This window comes from Pleurodeles waltl, chromosome 1_2 (genome assembly GCF_031143425.1).
Source record: "Pleurodeles waltl isolate 20211129_DDA chromosome 1_2, aPleWal1.hap1.20221129, whole genome shotgun sequence".
In the NCBI taxonomy this organism is placed as follows: domain Eukaryota; kingdom Metazoa; phylum Chordata; class Amphibia; order Caudata; family Salamandridae; genus Pleurodeles; species Pleurodeles waltl.
Window position 1 is genome coordinate 307,947,455 of NC_090437.1, and position 17,564 is coordinate 307,965,018.

Here is a 17,564-nt window from a genome sequence, read left to right on the forward strand (position 1 = left end):
ATCTACATGATCTTGGGGGAGAAAAACAACTTTGGGAAGTTCCTAGGTTGAGGCATTGCTCAGGGGGAACCATGCCGTGCGTGAAACCTTCAGCCTGGCTTTTTAGCAATACACTTGGCATGCCATTTCTTTTTTTTTTTTTTTATCTCCAAGTACCCTCACCATGTTTAACGAGTACCAGGACTGGTTGAGGGTGCCACATGGGACACAGCCCACCTGACAGCTAAGAAGGGGACGGTGCTGGAAGGCAGACAGTTCAACTATACTAAAGTTTGGATGCCTCCTAACTAGCACTTGAGGAACTTAGATTCAATGATCATTAAATAGAGCAACATAAAAACAAGCACTATAAATGCGAAGAGAAGAGTGTGAAATGGTTGCAAAAAGCACGGAATCCTCTTAACCACAAAAATAAGAACAGTGTAGTGTTTGGGCCCTAGGCCCCCATGCTACTAAAAGAGATACAACACGACACAGTTTCTTGGTAGGTGGAACTGGCCCGGGGATCGTGCGCCCAGCCCTTTTTATTGCCAGGGTCACCTGACCGGTAACGCCTGTGTTGGGTGGGTGTGGGGTGCATGTGGGAGGCCAGCCCTCAGCAGAGCGGCTGGCAAAACACTAGAACGTGTCCAACAGGACACTACAAACAGGATATTCCGATTCGATCACAATTCGAACTGCAGGAGTGCGCTTTTCGAGTCGCTCGGGTTCCGTTTCCTACGACTCCATTGTCATGTAGTACAAGAAAGGAACTGGCTACTGTTTGAATTTTAAGATACGGGAATAGCCGAGGCCCCTCAGGTCATTTGGCCCTGTTGCCTCTGCACCTGCTGCACAGATGCCACGACCCTGCCTGAAAAAGAAGCGGGCGAGCTAGGGATGCTATAGCAGAAGCCTCGGTTGACGCCTGGCCTCAGTTTTTGGACACCACTTTTTGCAGGTTTCTTCATTTACTGCAGCACTGACACTCTTTCCCCCCCCCCCCCCCCCCCCCCCAATACTAATGCAGTGCTGGGAAATTAATAAACTAACAGCTTTGGAATTTCCTTTGGAATTCTTTCTTCTTGTCGGCCTGTTTTTCTTGCGCCGCCCCCTCGCCTGCTGCATATTTTGCCACCTCCCTCTGGGGTGGGTGCTGCATCCGTCTGCAAAGAGCCGCCGGCCGCAGACTGCATTCCAGGCTGCCCGGAGGGGAGATGGAGCGGGCTTCGGACTGAGAGTCTGTGGGACCGGACGGCTTGTCCCACCAAGGTCCTGCCTCGTAGCTATCGCTCTGCCGCCCTCTAGCGCCACCATCGGGCGTTGCAGCGCAGCTCTGTCCGATGCCGGGGCATGTGCGGTCATTCCCACCGAATCTCCCAGAAGTTCAGCGAATTCCCTTTTATGGGAGATTTCCCCGACGCCCACATTCCGAGGAAAAAAATTGCGAAAAAACTCAACCGCTTCCTTCGTTCTTCTCTCTAAACGACATCATATATGTATCCTCTTTTTGTAGTTAAAAGGGTCTCTTTGTATGGACTGCTCTAAGGCCGGGGCCGCCTCCTCCCTCCATGACGTCATGCCGCCGTGAAGGAGGCAGGGAGGGGATTTTTGATTTGAGGGAAGCTGGAGAGAGGTGGCTTTGTGGCGAATGGACATAAGTTGCTGCTGGACTAGTCACCGGGAAAGGAGGGCACATATAAGGTAAACTTTATTGTGCCAATCTGTTTCATAGGCGGAGATATATAACTGACAGACCATGTGCTGTGTGTGTTTTTCTGTCATGTATTCTGTGACCATTCGGAACCAACTGCTGTACGGTGGCTCCATCACAAGTACTTGGGAGCCTGGATGGTAGGTGGTCGTGAGTGGTACAGTCGACATTACACAGGAGTAAATTGATTAATGATGCTCACTGTACACGTGACGCTGACCCTGAGGTTTAGCATGGAGGGGAGTAGGAAGGGAACCCCCATTATATGTTGTGCCGCTGTCTGCTGACGCCGAGGAGATGAGGTTCAGTCGAGCAATGAAGATGAGCCCTTAGGCACGTTAAAATGTGTTTTGTTGCAAAAAGACCGTGCGCCGTAGTGTTGCGATTTCTCACACCGAGTTCACGGCGAGGTTGCGTTCAGAACTGGCCGGAGTGCCAGTGTCTACTACTATTGTGGTATTCTAGCGCCATGAGGTTCCACGGCGTATAAGCGCTCCTGCTACGCTCACACACAAAACTCAAGTCAATATGGGTTTGTACCCAATCAACGTGCCTCATGCGAGGCGGAAACATTAAACTTTTTAATTTGAAATTTTGTTTTTTTTTTCTGTGAAATTGTTTCGGTTTTTCTCACCCTTCTCTTCTCAAAGCCTGCGGCGCAGCGGTGTGGACTGTACGCCCTGTGTTTCCAGGCTTCCGGCTTGTAGTCCTTGGTTCTGCCGAGGCTTCCTCCATTGACTTCACCTGTGTCTGGGTCTGTGGCCGTACTGCTGGGCACGTACCTTACTCTATGTTCGTTCCACGTTATTTGCCCTAGAATGCATTCATCTGCGCTTCCATCAGCCTCACGTAAACTTCCAGGTGCATTAGAAGACGATGGGCATTGAAGCTGCAATTCACCGACATATAGGCGCTGCAAAAACAGTGAAACGCGTGGGTATTATGGCAGAAATTAGCGTGCGTGTTTTAGGCCAGATGGCACTTGCTGCGCATCTGAACTAAATGTGCCCTCTTCCTCTCCCTATTAACCCTTACTAATCCAGTCGAAGAGTGAGTGGCGGGGGCTGGGCGGAAGTGCCGAAGAGCGCACACCTGACCTCTCGTAAGTAACAATGCCATTGCTTTTGTCTATCTCTGGTGAAATGCTATCCTTTAGATTGTTTTCCTTATTTTTATTTACGGTGACGAAGCATCTACTTCTCAGTCGCCTTGAGCCTCTGTGTCACCATGAATCTTACTTTTCTTAAGGCCGATCAAGGTGAGATTTCAACTACATCTTCCAGAATGCACTGTTTAGTGAAAGCCCGGGGCTAGAAACGTGGTTTAACTTTGAAATTTATTTGATAGCAAATCTACCAAACCGTTCTAATCGGCGAACTATCTTTGTTAGGTTAAGTTATACTCACTGTTTACATTTGTGTGAAGACTACATGTTACAGGGTTGATGCCATACCCGGCAGATTCAGGCTTTCAGAGCCGAAAAAGTAAGTGTGATTGTGGTAGATAGTAGTAACACATTGTGTTTAGAGTGCCAAGAAATATGATAAAAGTGCTTTGTTAAACATTTTGTCAGCAATGCTATTTTAACTCGTGCTAGTTTAGTTATCCTCAGAGGTGTCAAAGTGAAGATTTCGTCCTTTATGGTGATCTGATTACATACAAATACCCACCACAGACATCCAAGCTGCCAACTATTGGAAGGTAATGTGTACAATATGTATGCACCCCTCCCCTGTTTTGTACATAATAATGATATTGCAAGTCCCAGAAATGTTCTGTGACCACTTACTTAAGAGGCCACAGGTAAATATCATTTAAATATGCATGCAGGAGTATTTTATCCCACATAGGTGGCTTTCCCCATCTCTCGGAAGAGCTGTCCAGGTGTTCCCTATCATTATTGAGAAGCTTATTCAGTCCTCCTTTTTTTATGTATCGGACTTGTAATTTTTCTATTTTACATAACAAGGAATGCAAGTCCCAGAATGTAATGAAATATCAAGGACCATATGCACTACGTAAACATGACGTGAGTGCATCCTCCACAATGTGGTACTGCCCTCAAACCAGTCCAATTTGACTGAGAAGATGAGGTGAAGAAATCAAGTAGGAACTCTCAGTATACTTTTTAGGTTTCGCAGGCGACAACAGCACATGGGCTGTTGGTGGAATCCTTTGTCAACAAAAAAATCTTAACACAAGCTTAGATCCTGCCCATTACTTACCACGGGTTGCCAACAACATTACTCTTGTTTCCTTGCTTATTGGTCAGCGCCTCCTCCTTCCTCCAGGTGCTTCCAGTGTTTGTCCCTCTCTGAGAGCATGGACCAAGTGCATCTTCCTCTCTTCAGTCAGTATCTGCTCCTGCAGATCTATATATATATATATATTGTTTTAATAACATGCACTCTGATAATAGATATTCCTGCAATCCATTCATCCTCCGTCTCACTATCTGGGCGTTTGCCCCAAACTCTTACCCTCACCCCTCCCTCATGTTGCTTACCCCCACTGTTCGTTGTGTTGCTTCCTCCTCCTCTGCACCTGCTCAAGTTTCTTGCCTCAACCTCCCATTGCTTTCCCTACTTCCACTGTCCATTTTGTTACTGATGCCTCCCTGCACCTCCCTGCTGTTGCTTGAAGCCCCCATACTCCTCCCACGGTCTGTTTTAGTTGCTGCTCCCTCCTCCGCACTTCCCTCATGTCGCTTGGCCCCATGTTTTGTTTTATATATATTGCACCGCAGTGCAGGCTGCTATGCCACATGGCTTAAAGACAAAAAAGCACTGCAAGGTCAATGCTGTCCGTGTCATAGTTCTTTTTTGGTCAGGCCTAGGCAGCGCACATGCGCTGTCTCGCGACATGTTGTAATCTACTTCTGTGGGCTTTCACCATGCCTATCACACACCCATCACTTTCATCGTTCCTTGGCCTGCCTTTCAAAATTCCTTTGTTTTCATTGGTAACTGCTTAGCGTTTGTCCCGCCATATGGCTCTTTTGTTCCTGCCCTGGAGACTGACCTTGTTACATGGATTATTGCACAATCGGCCATATGGGTTAGTGCTAGCGCACTTATTTTTACCTTTGTGCAGGCTGCTATGCCACATGGCTTAAAGACAAAAAAGCACTGCAAGGTCAATGCTGTCCGTGTCATAGTTCTTTTTTGGTCAAGCCTAGGCAGCGCACATGCGCTGTCTCGCGACATGTTGTAATCTACTTCTGTGGGTGTTCTGCTCCATATCTCCAACCGCTGCCCTGCTTTTCGTTCACCCGAGGTCTGTGTTGCTTCTAGCCCCTTCCTCCCTTCAAAGTGCAGTTCGTGTTGTAAATTCCTCTCTCCCCTCCATTGTTTATCTTGTTTTCCCTGTTCTTTATTTCTTCGCAAGAGTGTCTCACTCAGGAGGGTCTTGGCCGGTCTCTTGAAGAGTCGGAGGAAGAAAAGCTGTGCCTGCTAGTTGCTATACACCCAGGGATTTTGTTCATCCTGTTTGGTTTAGAAGGTGCAGCTTGCTTAGCTTGCAGAACCTTGGCAGAAGATGGCCATAGAGAACCTTGAGGGCAGTGAGGTGAGCCTTGACGTCACGCACAAAGACAGACATCAGGCGCTGCAGTGGGGCTTTATTGGAAGCTGGACAATTGCTGCTTGGCACTCTTCTTGCAAAGCACAACTTTGTCAATGTGTCTGCCTTTTTAAATTTAAATCATTGCATTTTGTTACGTTTTCGAGTGTGGCTGAGTGGCAGTCTCCTGTGCTGCTTCGCCCTGCCACGTCTCCAGTAGTTTTAGGGTGCGGTGGCATGGGAACTGTCTGCTTTTGACTTGTTTCACTTGTCACTGAAAGGAAAGCAATCCTGGTGTCTCTAATGGCGAAGTTCTGCGTAAGCGATTCTTGTCGCTTAAGCTTGACACTTGAAGAACGTATGTGTATAGGATGCCTCTGCTACAAGACCAGCTTAAAGCTCACATGTTTAAGATTGCATGCCCGTCACAAATACCCTTAAAGTAAAAATCGCGACAATAAGCTATTTGTCTATGTCAGCGTTTTAAAGTTTGTAAGAGAAAAATGTTTTAAGTAGCATACATGTTATCTTATGTTGCAAGTTACACAACTTAATTTGCCCTCTTGAGCAATATGTTAGGTACAAACTCCGATGGGGCGGTGAAAGTGGTATTCTAATTAGCATGGCAGATTTAAATTAGAATGCTAAATGACAATATTTTCATGTTTTGCTGCAGATAGAGGAAGAAGGTAAATGGAAGAGCTTTAGTTACATGCAGGGTCACTGGAATTATGTAGCTGAGAGAACAAAATAATGCGCCAGGGTTGACCAATTTGTGTCAAGAAAAGTCCAGTTATACATTTACAACGCTGCCAGCTCTAACTCGAGCAAATATGAGACCTTGTTTCCCTTTACTCCAAGACATGGTGCACAACAGCCCATGCTGCTTTGTAACATGTCTTCAAAAGAAAAAAAACATTGACAAAGCCAATAAAGCTAGCATAGGTGAAATCTTATGGCGTTACAATACCGCTTATTGAACCCTTATGCGTTTATGTGCGAATGCTGTGAGCCAGGCCAGAAAGGCGCCCCTGTTGTTCAGGCGATTTGTATGAAGAGAGGTGCTTATTTCATGGAAAGAAAAGGTGAAGATAGCCCAGCTTCTGTGGTTGTTGTGCAGCCTGCTAAAAGGAAGCGGAGGCAGGGCAAGCAGTGGTCAGTCTTCATGCACTGGGGGGTGGGGGTGACATTGCTGCCTTGGTAAACTGATAGGGCTCCCATCATTCACAACTTAAGTCGTGGAGAGCAGTCACCAAAGAGGGTTGTGAGGGGGAGGTGGCACAGCATCTTCAGTACTATCTTGTAATAAGTTATAACTTGCAAGTAGCGATGTCATTTTGTTATTACAGGTCCATTCTGATGTCCGAACATGCCTGTAACAATTAAACAAGGCCCAGGACTTTACAGGGCAACAACAAATCCCACTTATGCATTATTTACAGCCCAGTCCCATACACTGTTTTGTTATGCTTTATGTGATGCAAAGCAGTCCGGTTCTAGTGATAAAGTGCAAGGCCTGTCCACAGCTCAGAAACGTTCTTGGTATTTCTGCATGTTGGAGACAGTGATGCTTTTACTGCAGTAACAGGTTGTACAGCTTTTTCGTGAGCAGTGTGCAAATCACTTCGTTGTTATCATGTTGTCCCATGGGTGTTATAGGTTTATCTTGACTGACCTTGTCACTTTTTCACTGTGAGTGCTCCCGTACCAATAGAAACGCCTCTTCCAAGCACGTTTTTCTATTGGACTTGTGCCAACACTTGTTATGCGGTATGGAGTATGGCTCCGAGCACCAAGAGATGTCATGTAAAACACCTTCAGCCAGCCCTCCGTTTTCACCCATTATCACATGTCATTCTTTGTCTTCACACCGGATAGTGGGTTTTTGAAGGGGGAGGGGGGTTGTTCAGGTGTTATCCCAACTAAAGGCGTAAGTAGGGAGACACTCTTTATATCTGGATATACAGAACACTTGCAATGAGCACATCATATAACTCCCGGAAGATCAGTGTGAGATGAGAGAATTATTTAGTCCGTTAGAGGAGGCATATTGGGTAAAGGCACTAAAGTTTCCTTGCAAGATCACAAAACCAGTCAACACAAGATATTTCCATTTGAAGATGTTGCATAGAAAAAGCTTTACCAGACCAGGATTGTGAAAAATGGGGTGGGCAAACCTTAAATTATGTGACCGTTACCAGAGGAGACGTCATGCACAGGTTGTGGTGATGCAGGGCAGTGCAGAATTCTGGGGAGGGTTTGCTGTCCTGCCACAGGTGCTACGGTGGAGGCAGGTATCGGAGCCAGAGTTGGCAATATTAGGGATGTGGTTCAGGCAAAGACAGTAGGTTGCTGCTGGCATTTAGGTTGATCTGAAGAGGAGTATGCACTTCTGTGGGGAAGCTCGAGGGTTCTAAGAATAAAGGACCGCTTGCAAAGTATGGATCATTATGAATACAGAATATGTTGCATTCTCTTTGGTAGTGCCATGGACGCATCACAAGATCCCCCAAAATGGCAGCAAGTAGGCCTAGTAAAAAATACCTAACCTCACCAGAGGCCATAAGCTGCAACCCAGAGCAAAGCAGAGACTGAGGATTTCCATTGCTTGTTTAGGAATAATTAGCTGCCAACCGGTGGTGCTCTTAGAGTCCCACTCCAAGTCCAGCAAGTCAGAGCTTGACGACTGTAGCCATCGTTTTAAGTGTTGCATTAAAGGATTGAATGAGTGGGGTGGGTGCTGAAAAGCTCCTTCTTGTAACTGTTTTGTGTTACCTCTTCATTTCTGGTCATTAGTTTTCGCAAGTCACTTATATACTTCAGCCTACCAGAACACACTGTCTACTTCAAGGCGGGCGCCATTTTATAAACATGCCTTGCATTTACACCACAGCAGACTACCTAGTTTTCTGCAGGCCACTCAACCTCCACCTGCTCTAACCAAACCACCTTCAATCCGTTATTGGGCCACTTCGGTTTTCTTTGATAGACCAGCACCTCCTTAATTTATTCACTTTTTTTTTTTTTGGTTTAAATTACATTTTTATTCATTCACTCGTGGTTTGGCTACTAGTTAAGCACGTGGAACGTTTCCATAGAGCATGTATAAACACAAACGTGCACCTTACTGAAGCCTAGTGCATTCCATTCAGTGTGGCTCAGTTGTAGTTCTTAGCATCAAGCACGTGGCGCAGAGAGTCATCCTCCACCCACCCACAGACAGACACGGTGATGCTGTGCATCCTTATGTGGGAATTTGGAGCCCCTCGGCAGGGTGCTTGATGGAGGGGTCACCCCTTAAGCCGCACTTGAATGTGACTTAAACTCCCTGGCACCACAGGTGTATTCCTTAGTGCAGCAGGTACAGTGGAGTTAAAGGCCACACAGAACCCAGAGAATGGCATTCTTTTACTCCCTAAGTGATCTGAAAGGGTCAATATGCCTTTCTCGAATTAGGGGTACTGGCGCCCATGCTATTCCTCTGTTTGGCACATTTTAAGGCATGAACCTGACAGTTCAACGAAGGAGGTTCTTGGATGCAACCCATTTTCCCATCTCTCCTCTGCGTCTTAGTAATGCCTCCATAGACCACCGTCTGCACCTCCATTACTACTATAACTGAATACCCGATTCCACTTTGTAATTCATAACGGGGTGACATTTCAGCGGAGCACCTAGTGTTCCTTTAATTGCTTATCCTGATCAATGTTTCTTTTTCCAGGCTTCCTAAGCGCGAAACAAACTTTCTCCTGTAAAATTTGTATTACATTTTTTCAGTCTGGCGGAGAAGAGTAGCTTCAGCCACTGTTACTTTGGCAGACAGGTAGTGGTATATGTGCGAAAGGCAGGATATCATGCAATCTCCTGTTCAAAATGAGAGGCTGCTCATGGCTCCTCTGTTGCCCAGAGGCAGCAGGTCCTGGTCAGTGGGTTCCTTTCTCTATGCACATAAACGTGGTTCATGTGGAATCTTTCCCCACACTTGAGTCGGCTCACTGTGCTCCTTTCGCTCACACAAGGACCACTTTGCTTCCTAATGACCATGTTATGCACTCACAAGTATGTATGTATGTATATATATATATGTGTATATATATATATCTATCCTTACTGACAGCATTTTAGCCCCTCTCCTTTTATTCTGATAGCATTCCTGTAAACACCGGGACTACCCACTGGAACTGCTCTCACTTCCATCTTCTGCTCTTCCACACATCTCAAAAGCCTCACACCAGCTCTTTGATATCACTGCAGAGCACCCTGTCCTCAAAAGCTACTGTAATTCAATCCCTACTATTGACAGCTACTTCTATTACCTGTTTTACCCGCCCTCTGTAGTACGATGAACCTGACCTACCAGGAGCGGATCGCAGTACTGAAAAGCGATAAGTGGTGGGTGATATAAAAAAACAACAAACGTACCTGTGCCACTGCGACCACGCTGCTCCTCTCCTCTTCTCTGTCAGCAGGCACAGGCTCCCAGGCATACTGGGAGCCTGTGCAGGCTCACTCCAGCCCGGCAACTGTGTTGCTGGGCTGGAGAGGTCCTACTGCATATGTGTTTGGCCAGCCCAAGACCGCTGGCCAAACATACATGCGCACTGAGAGGGGAGTGCTGGGCACCCCCACTCAGTGCACGTCACAGCCTGTGGCTCTGCCCCTTTTACCAGAAAACAATAATAAACATAGTTTATTATCGTTTTTCGGTAAAAGGTTTGCAGCTGCTGCTGGCGGGGGAGATGCTCCTCCGTCCTAATGGAGGAGCTGACCCTGTGACCTACGCTTAGTTTCATGGAACCTAGCACGGTGCTTTAAGTGGTGTTGTCAATTGTAGTGTGCCCTGTGAAGACGTTCTTTCTTCACTGCTATGAACTCAACTGTTTTTTTGTCTCCTTTGTTCTTCCTCGGATGGTCAGTTCTGGGTTTGTACATGGTGTGTCTTACTCTCCTGCTCAAAGAATGCCAGTTCCAGTGAAATTTTGAAATCTGTCTACTAGCCTGTATTTGATGTGATATTAATATAATCATTGACCTTTAGTTTACTCACATAAGCAGTTCTGGCTTAATCCTATAATTACCGTGGTAAGGGACATCTTGGGGGAGGGTCGTTGTCGTATAGAGCACCGGAGATGACAAGTTGACGTTTTATATGAATTTAAATTTGTTTTGTTTTTATCTGTTGAATATTCATCTTTGGTCATGTACTTTGGTATAGCACCTTGCCATTGTTTGTCTGGTCCCTTTTACAGTCCCCAGTACTCATTGCCAGAAGTGGCCTGTTAACATTGTGTATGATTGTGTTTTGTATTCTGGGCCGGCTTTAGGACTGGTGGCACCTGGTGTAACAATCCCCACTCCCAAAATGCAAATGACCTCCACCTTGAAAATCCCTCACCAACACCCGACAATAGCCCCCCTCATTTCTCCATAGCCCCTCTCTCTCATACATTTCCTTTGTTTTAAAGCGCTAGTAAAGACTGGTTTTACTAATCATCTCAGCTATCCACCAGAAATACAGATTTGTTCTTTGCAGCAGGCATATTACCTCTTGCATATTAATTCTCTGTGCTACTTTATGGTGACTCAAAATTGCCACTCAACATATATCCTATCTGTCTGTCTAGCAGGAACATAATATCAAGAGTTATCTTGAAATTTCTATTGCTGTCTGAAAGCTGGACGCACAAGAAACTTTGCAGCAGGTGCCTTTATATTGTAAGGTATTGCTCAACACAATACCCCCTCGGAAGTCCGCGCCCAACCACCAGGTCAGCGCCCAGGACGCCCGCACCAGTCTCACTGCCCTAAAGCCGGCCCTATTCGTACTTTAAAGGCAATTCATCTGCTCAGGGCTAGGCTTTTACCATGTGTTCCCAAGTTTGCAGAGTGGTTGACTATCAGCGACGGAGAGTGTGACTTGACCATAGTCATACAATTCAGCTAAATGTAAGTTCATGTTTTAATACTGTAGGAGGCTGGCTTGGTTTGTAGTGGGTACCTTGGGTAATTACACCTTATACCAGGTCTAGTTATCCCTAATTAGTGAAATGTAGTGTTCTAGCAGCTTAGGCTGATAGAGGTAGCTAAAGCAGAGCAGCTTTAGGTGAACTAGGAGCCATGCTGAGCTCATGCAATACCACTTAGTTACACAGCACTTATACACAAGTAAAGACAATACTCTGTGTTACCAAAAATAAAGGTATTTTATTTGGGTGACACAGTACCAAAAATATCTTAGACAATGCTCAGTCTGGAGGAAAGTATTATACAATATATATATATATATATATATATACACTAAACACCAAAGTTAGACAAGTAAATAGTCATAGAACAATGCAAACAATAAGAAATGCTATAGATTGCAATGGGAGAAAATAGGTCTAGGGGCAACACAAACCATATACTAAGAAAGTGGAATGCAAATCACGAATTCCCCCCCCCCCCCCCCCCCCCCCTAGAGTGTAGTGTGTGCAGAAGCGCTGGGAGAGTAAGAATACAGTAACGGTAAGTAAATTACCCCACCCCAGAGCCCAGAAAAGCAGGAGTAAAGTACTGCAAGTTTCCTTAGGTCACACTACACCTCGTGATTGGGATTTTGCAGCAGCCAACCAAGTCTGCAAAGAACAACTGTTGGATTCCTGGACCTGAAGACCTGCAAAGGAAGGGGACCAAATCCAGAAGTTGAAAGAAGTTCCAGGAAGGACAGGAGCACCTGCCAACCCAGAAGAGTGTGCAAAAGTAGAGTCCGTGGTTAGTCTGCAGAAATGCACCCTAGGAAGATGCCAACGGGTTCCTTCACGATGCAAGGGATGTCCCACGACGTGAAGATCGTTGCAGACGTGATTTTGTGTTGGAAGTCTCCAACAAGACTTTTCTACGACAAAAGTGAGCTTTGCATCAAAATGGCACTGGATGGACCCAGGAGGGACCTGCGGGCCTCAACTCTGTGTGAGGAGGAAGATGGGGCTCTCTGCACTTTAGAGAGCCCTCAGGATGCCAGTCAGCACCTCCGGAGGTCCCAGGACATGGGGACAAAGGAGGTGTAAAACGCGGTTGATGCAGCACAACAAAGGAAGGTCCCACACCTCTAGAGTACAACTCAGTGAGTTGAGCTTCGCAGGATGGAGTGCTGGGGACCTGGGCCAGGCTGTGCATGAAGGAACTTTGCAAATATTGCACAGAGGCTTCAGGAGGTGAAGAAGACGCAGTACACAGAGGTACTGTCACTCTCTGGGAAGGCAAGGTCTTACGTCCTCCAAATTGCATCAGCAGGACCTCAGGACAGTCTGTCGAAGATGTCCACCCTCTGTGTCCTTAGGAGCCCGCTGGTCGCTGTGAGAGGAGTCCAAGGGTACCGGTCGTCGTCTTGGAAAGTACCGGCTGGAGCAGGGGAGTCACTCCGTCACCCCACGGGAGATTTCTTTGGTCCTTCTGGTGCAGGATGAAGACAGGGAGTCCTCAGAGCGTGCACACCATGGAAACTGTTGCAGTTGCTGACTTGGAGCTGAGGTTGCTGAAGAAAAGTATCTCTGGTGGATACGTTGTTGCATTTACAGCATTTCTTGGAGCAGGCTGCGGTTGATCCAAGGTCAGAGAAAGCTGAAGTTGTTGCAGAGGATTCCTGAAGGAAACTTGCAAGCAGAATCTGAAGAGAACCCACAGGAGAGATCCTAAATAGCCCTGAGAGGGGGACTGGCTTCCTTATCAGGTATGGACCTATCAGGAGGAGTCTCAGACGTCACCTGCTGGCACTGGCCACTCAGAGGCCTCCAAAGTGCCCTCACTCCTTGCAAAGCAAGATGGCTGAAATCTGGGACACACTGGAGGAGCTCTGGGCACCAACCATGGTGATGGACAGGGGAGTGGTCACTCCCCTTTCCTTTGTCCAGTTTCACACCAGAGCAGGGGACAAAGGGCCCCTGAACCGGTGTAGACTGGCTTATGAAAGGAGGGCACCATCTGTGCCCTTTAAAGCATTTCCAGAGGCTGGGGGAGGCTACCCCTCCCGAGCCTGTAACACCTACTCCCAAAGGGACAGGGTGCAACACCCTGCTCTCAGAGGAAATGCTTTGTTCTGCCTTCCTGGGACTGGGCTGCCCAGACCCCAGGAGGGCAGAACCCTGTCTGTGAGGTAGCAGCAGCTGTAGCTGGAGTGCAAGCCTCAGAGAGCTGGTTTGGCTGTAATGGGGGTCCATGGTGGAGCCCCCAGGATGCATGGAATTGGCCCCCCAATACTAGATTTGGAATGGGGGTGGGGGACAATTCCATGATCTGAAACATGTTACATGGCCATATTCTGAGTTACCATTATGAAGCTACATATAGGTATTGACCTAGATGTAGTGCGCGCATGTAATGGTGTCCCCGCACTCTCAAAGTCCGGGGAAATGGCCCTGAACTATGTGGGGGCACCTTTGCTAGTGCAAGGGTGCCCTCACACTTAGTAACTTTGCACCTAACCTTCAGCAAGTGAAGGTTAGATATATAGGTGACTTATAAGTTACTTAACTGCAGTGAAAATGGCTGTGAAATAACGTGTGCACTATTTCATGCAGGCTGCAATGGCAGGCCTGAGCAAGGGTTTGTCTGAGCTCCCTATGGGTGGCAAAAGAAATGCTGCAGCCCATATGGATCTCCTGGAACCCCAGTGCCCTGGGTACCTAGGTATCGTATACTAGGGACTTATAAGGGGGATCCAGTGTGCCAATTGAAATTGGTAATTGAAGTCACCAGCCTACAGTGACAAATTTAAAAGCAGAGAGAGCATATGCACTGGGGTTCTGATTAGCAGAGCCTCAGTGACACAGTTAAGCACTACAGACACACACATTAGGCCATAAACTATGAGCACTGGGGTCCTGACCAGCAGGATCCCAGTGAGACAGTTAAAAATGGGGGTAACATGCCAAGGAAGATGGTACTTTCCAACAAATACAAATCTTCTGGTTCTACTGCTCATCACTTAACTCCAGGACAAATCTCCCTGTGAATTCATTGGTGTAATGCTGACATTTATTGCCCAGCAGGGATCTAATTGGTTCTGAATGTGCAGAGTGTTTCCTCTTGCCCACTCATAATTGAATTAGAGTAGTCCACTTTTTACAGACCGCTATCTCTAAAACTTCTGCTTCCATCGGGTTGTAGGGGCAGGTTTCTCGGTATCCATATATGTATGCACCCTGCCCTTATGAAGGGAAGGGTCTATTCTGTCAAGGTCCATGTGTGTGACTAAGCAAGTGCAGTAAGGCCCTGAAGCTGAGCCTCAACAGTTGCTTTGTCCTGTGGGTCTTCACCAGGTCCCAGCAGGTCTTCGGGCCATGAGAGCCTGGCTTGGGTGATCTCGAGCCAGTCCATCAGCACGTGCCTCCTCTCTCCAGCCTGAGTAAATTCAATTTGCAAGGCAGGAGGTCACCGCATGCCTTTGATGCCTGGGAGACCTTAGTGGAATTGAGCTAAATGGATTATGTAGAGGGAAGTTGAGTAGCTCACACACTGTCTGACTCTGCTCAGTGGACTTGCTCAATCCCACCATTGTTGCCCTGCGCGCTTTAGGATGAGGCTTTCCATGTTGGTGCTGTTATCGTGGCCGGTTATCCTCTGGGACTACTCGCTGCATTGGTTCTTCAACCCTTTTATACGGATTTTCTCCTGTTAGATTGTGATCAACAGTGAATAAAATTTGTAATCCTGAAGCATTTACATTATTATTTTATAATTTGATGTTGTGGAGAGAGCACTACAACTTTTTTTATTTTACATTTTAACAAACTTTACTCATGACACGGTTGTGTGCTAGGTTGACGCATTTGAAAATTGCCATATTAGCTGGCTTCCTTGCAGTTTACTTCTCTATTACAGGCAAAGCCACCAGACTTGTTTGGTTCTGCAGCTTGTTTTTTTCTGCATAATTATGAATTTGTCATACTTGTCTATAATCCATCATTTGATGCATATTCTGCACATATTAATAAAAATATTGTTTCCAGCTCAAATGGATCAAAAGTTACCAACAACCTTGCAACGTGTTCGCACGCAGTGGAAGGTCCTCTGCAAAGGTTGAGGTCATCTTTCAGTTGCTTATTTCTGTATTTTGTTGTTAAACCGATACTAATAGAGCAAAATGTTGGTCCATACTGTATTACCATCCGTAAAAATATTAAAATGAAGTAATACTATCAAAAAATGTGCTGCATTATGCCGTAAAATGTGCCTTTTCTAGTCGCATAATATAGTAATCCCGGCCGCATAATTTGGTGCTCCCCTGCCATATAATTCGGTACTCCCCTGCTGCATAATTCCAATGGCCTTTTTTCTTGTATTTGTAAACCTTGCTGCAACTTGTGTTGTATCTGCGGCGCCAGATATGGTTTTGGGTTTGTCCAGTGTGAGTCACGAATGAGGAGAGCCTTGAGTTTGCCATCTAGCGTTGGTTGTGGTAGCTTTTTTGTGACAACAAAATCAGTGGCTTGACTCAAAGAGAAGGTGAGGGGTAGCTGCTGACTTTGAGTGAAGCAGGGGTTGCTGCAGTTTCACTTAGGCTGGCCGGCTCACTGTTATGCATAGTGGACCTTGGAATAAGATGGGCCCCACTAAGGGGTGGGCACTGCCCTACTCCAGACTCTTGTGCATGGCGTCCCTGTGAAGGACCTGTTCCTAGGATAAGACGAATTGCGTCATAGATGTTTTGTCCATTTGAAGAGGTGTGACCTGCCCATGGCTGCATGGAATGGTTCCATGAGCCTAGCTGACAACAGAGTTGCGGCTGGATAAGTAGGATAAATTACAACACTGACGATTTTGAACTTCCTTTTCCAGTCTATCCGCATTGATTTGATCGATTGCAGACAAAATTAGGATGTATTCTCGAAAGTGTAGCACACTCATTCCATCTTTCCATTGTTCGTTCAATTTCTATTGTTTATAGCACATGCAAGTCATGCACATTTTTCGCAAAATGATTAACCAATTAAAAAAGTTTTAGTACCTTCATAGTTAAACAGACGCTGTGAATAGCCTGACAAGCGAACAGAGAGCGGATTCTTAAAGTTACAAAAACCCTCCTAGTTTTAATAAAGCAATGCATGTGGTTGCTAGCAGGCAGATTTACTTAAATGGATATAGAGACTTTTTTAGTTTTAATAAACATCACAAGCAATTATGGTTCCTCTTGATGCCAAAACGGGTATTTTTGGCTTTTGATTTCTGTAGTAGTAAGACACAGCTCGAATGCACAAGGATGACCAAAAACAATATCGATTGGAAAAGCATTGCTACAGCAAAATGCGGGGAATGGAGGGCCCTTCTTTTTTTCGCGGATGTGTGCATGTTATCCCTGATCAGGTAAAAGGCATTCACTCGCACTTGTAAGATGCCCAACTACTCTTGACCATCCCCTCACTCTTGGGATTTCAAAGGGCCCTGAAGATCTGGCTGTTCGAATGAGCCGCGAGCAAGCGCCTGGATACCCTATTGGGGGGTTAACTGCGCTATATAAATCCTGATTGATTAAACAACTGAAGTGGGCTGACCCGTTACCTCATTCTGTATGCAGTGGTGGGCTGCAGCTAAACAGATTGAACAGAATGAACCTTGCACACAGTCCCTCTATGGATGTATGTATTTTTTTAATTTTTTTATTATGAGTTTTGTTGATTAGGCAAAAAGCGGTCTCTAAAACAGACCAACAAGCAATGGGTGGAGAGATTTCATTGATCTCGTGAAATGGTAATCACCCAGGATAGCATTCCAGACTGTCATTTTTAGGGTTCAGGACTTTTCACTCTATAATCCTCTTCAACACACTTAGCGCCTTCGTAAGCTTCTTAAGTGAAATCGCAGTTGGTTGATTTTTAGGTTTTTGCAATTACACATGCCCACCTTGCACCATTTTTTTTTTTTAATATACCCCCTGCCACCTTCACAAGCCTTTCCTCATTCTTTGCCGTCAGTCCCCAGCATTCTTCAATAGCTTCGGATAATAGTGGCAGAGACGTTGGCTTGGCCTAATGAGGAAAGGGTGTGCTGTTGTGGAGTCCGTCCTCACCACAAACACAGATCCGTGTTTGCCTACCCAACCACATCTCCACAGTGCTGCTTACCTCTACGTCTTTTTTTAATAGTTAAAAAAAAAAAAAGTGGCCAACGTGCTGCTTTTTTGTTTTTTCCTTTTTGAACCAGGTGCCAGCCTAACCCCCTCATTATGCGCAGCACCTTTTTTATTTTTTTAAACTTCCCCCACTCTTCCAGCTCCTGAGACGTATACTCCTGTGAAGTGTCTGACAGTGGACACATGGTAGCATGACGTCTG

The 17,564-nt window shown here is 46.1% G+C and overlaps 1 protein-coding gene across 7 annotated transcripts in view; it reads left to right on the forward strand.

Annotated features, from left to right (window-relative positions):
• The window catches only part of PALM2AKAP2 (PALM2 and AKAP2 fusion), a 735,219-nt gene that overhangs the window by 666,830 nt on the left and 50,825 nt on the right, over positions 1-17,564 (forward strand). Inside the window, exon 1 of one of the 7 annotated variants that reach the window (XM_069238566.1) lies at positions 1,104-1,683. The exons of the other annotated variants lie outside the window; for them this stretch is intronic. The gene's annotated coding sequence lies outside the window, so the exon portion shown is untranslated. Of the gene's footprint in view, positions 1-1,103; positions 1,684-17,564 lie in introns of those variants that run through there. 7 annotated transcript variants of the gene reach the window in all.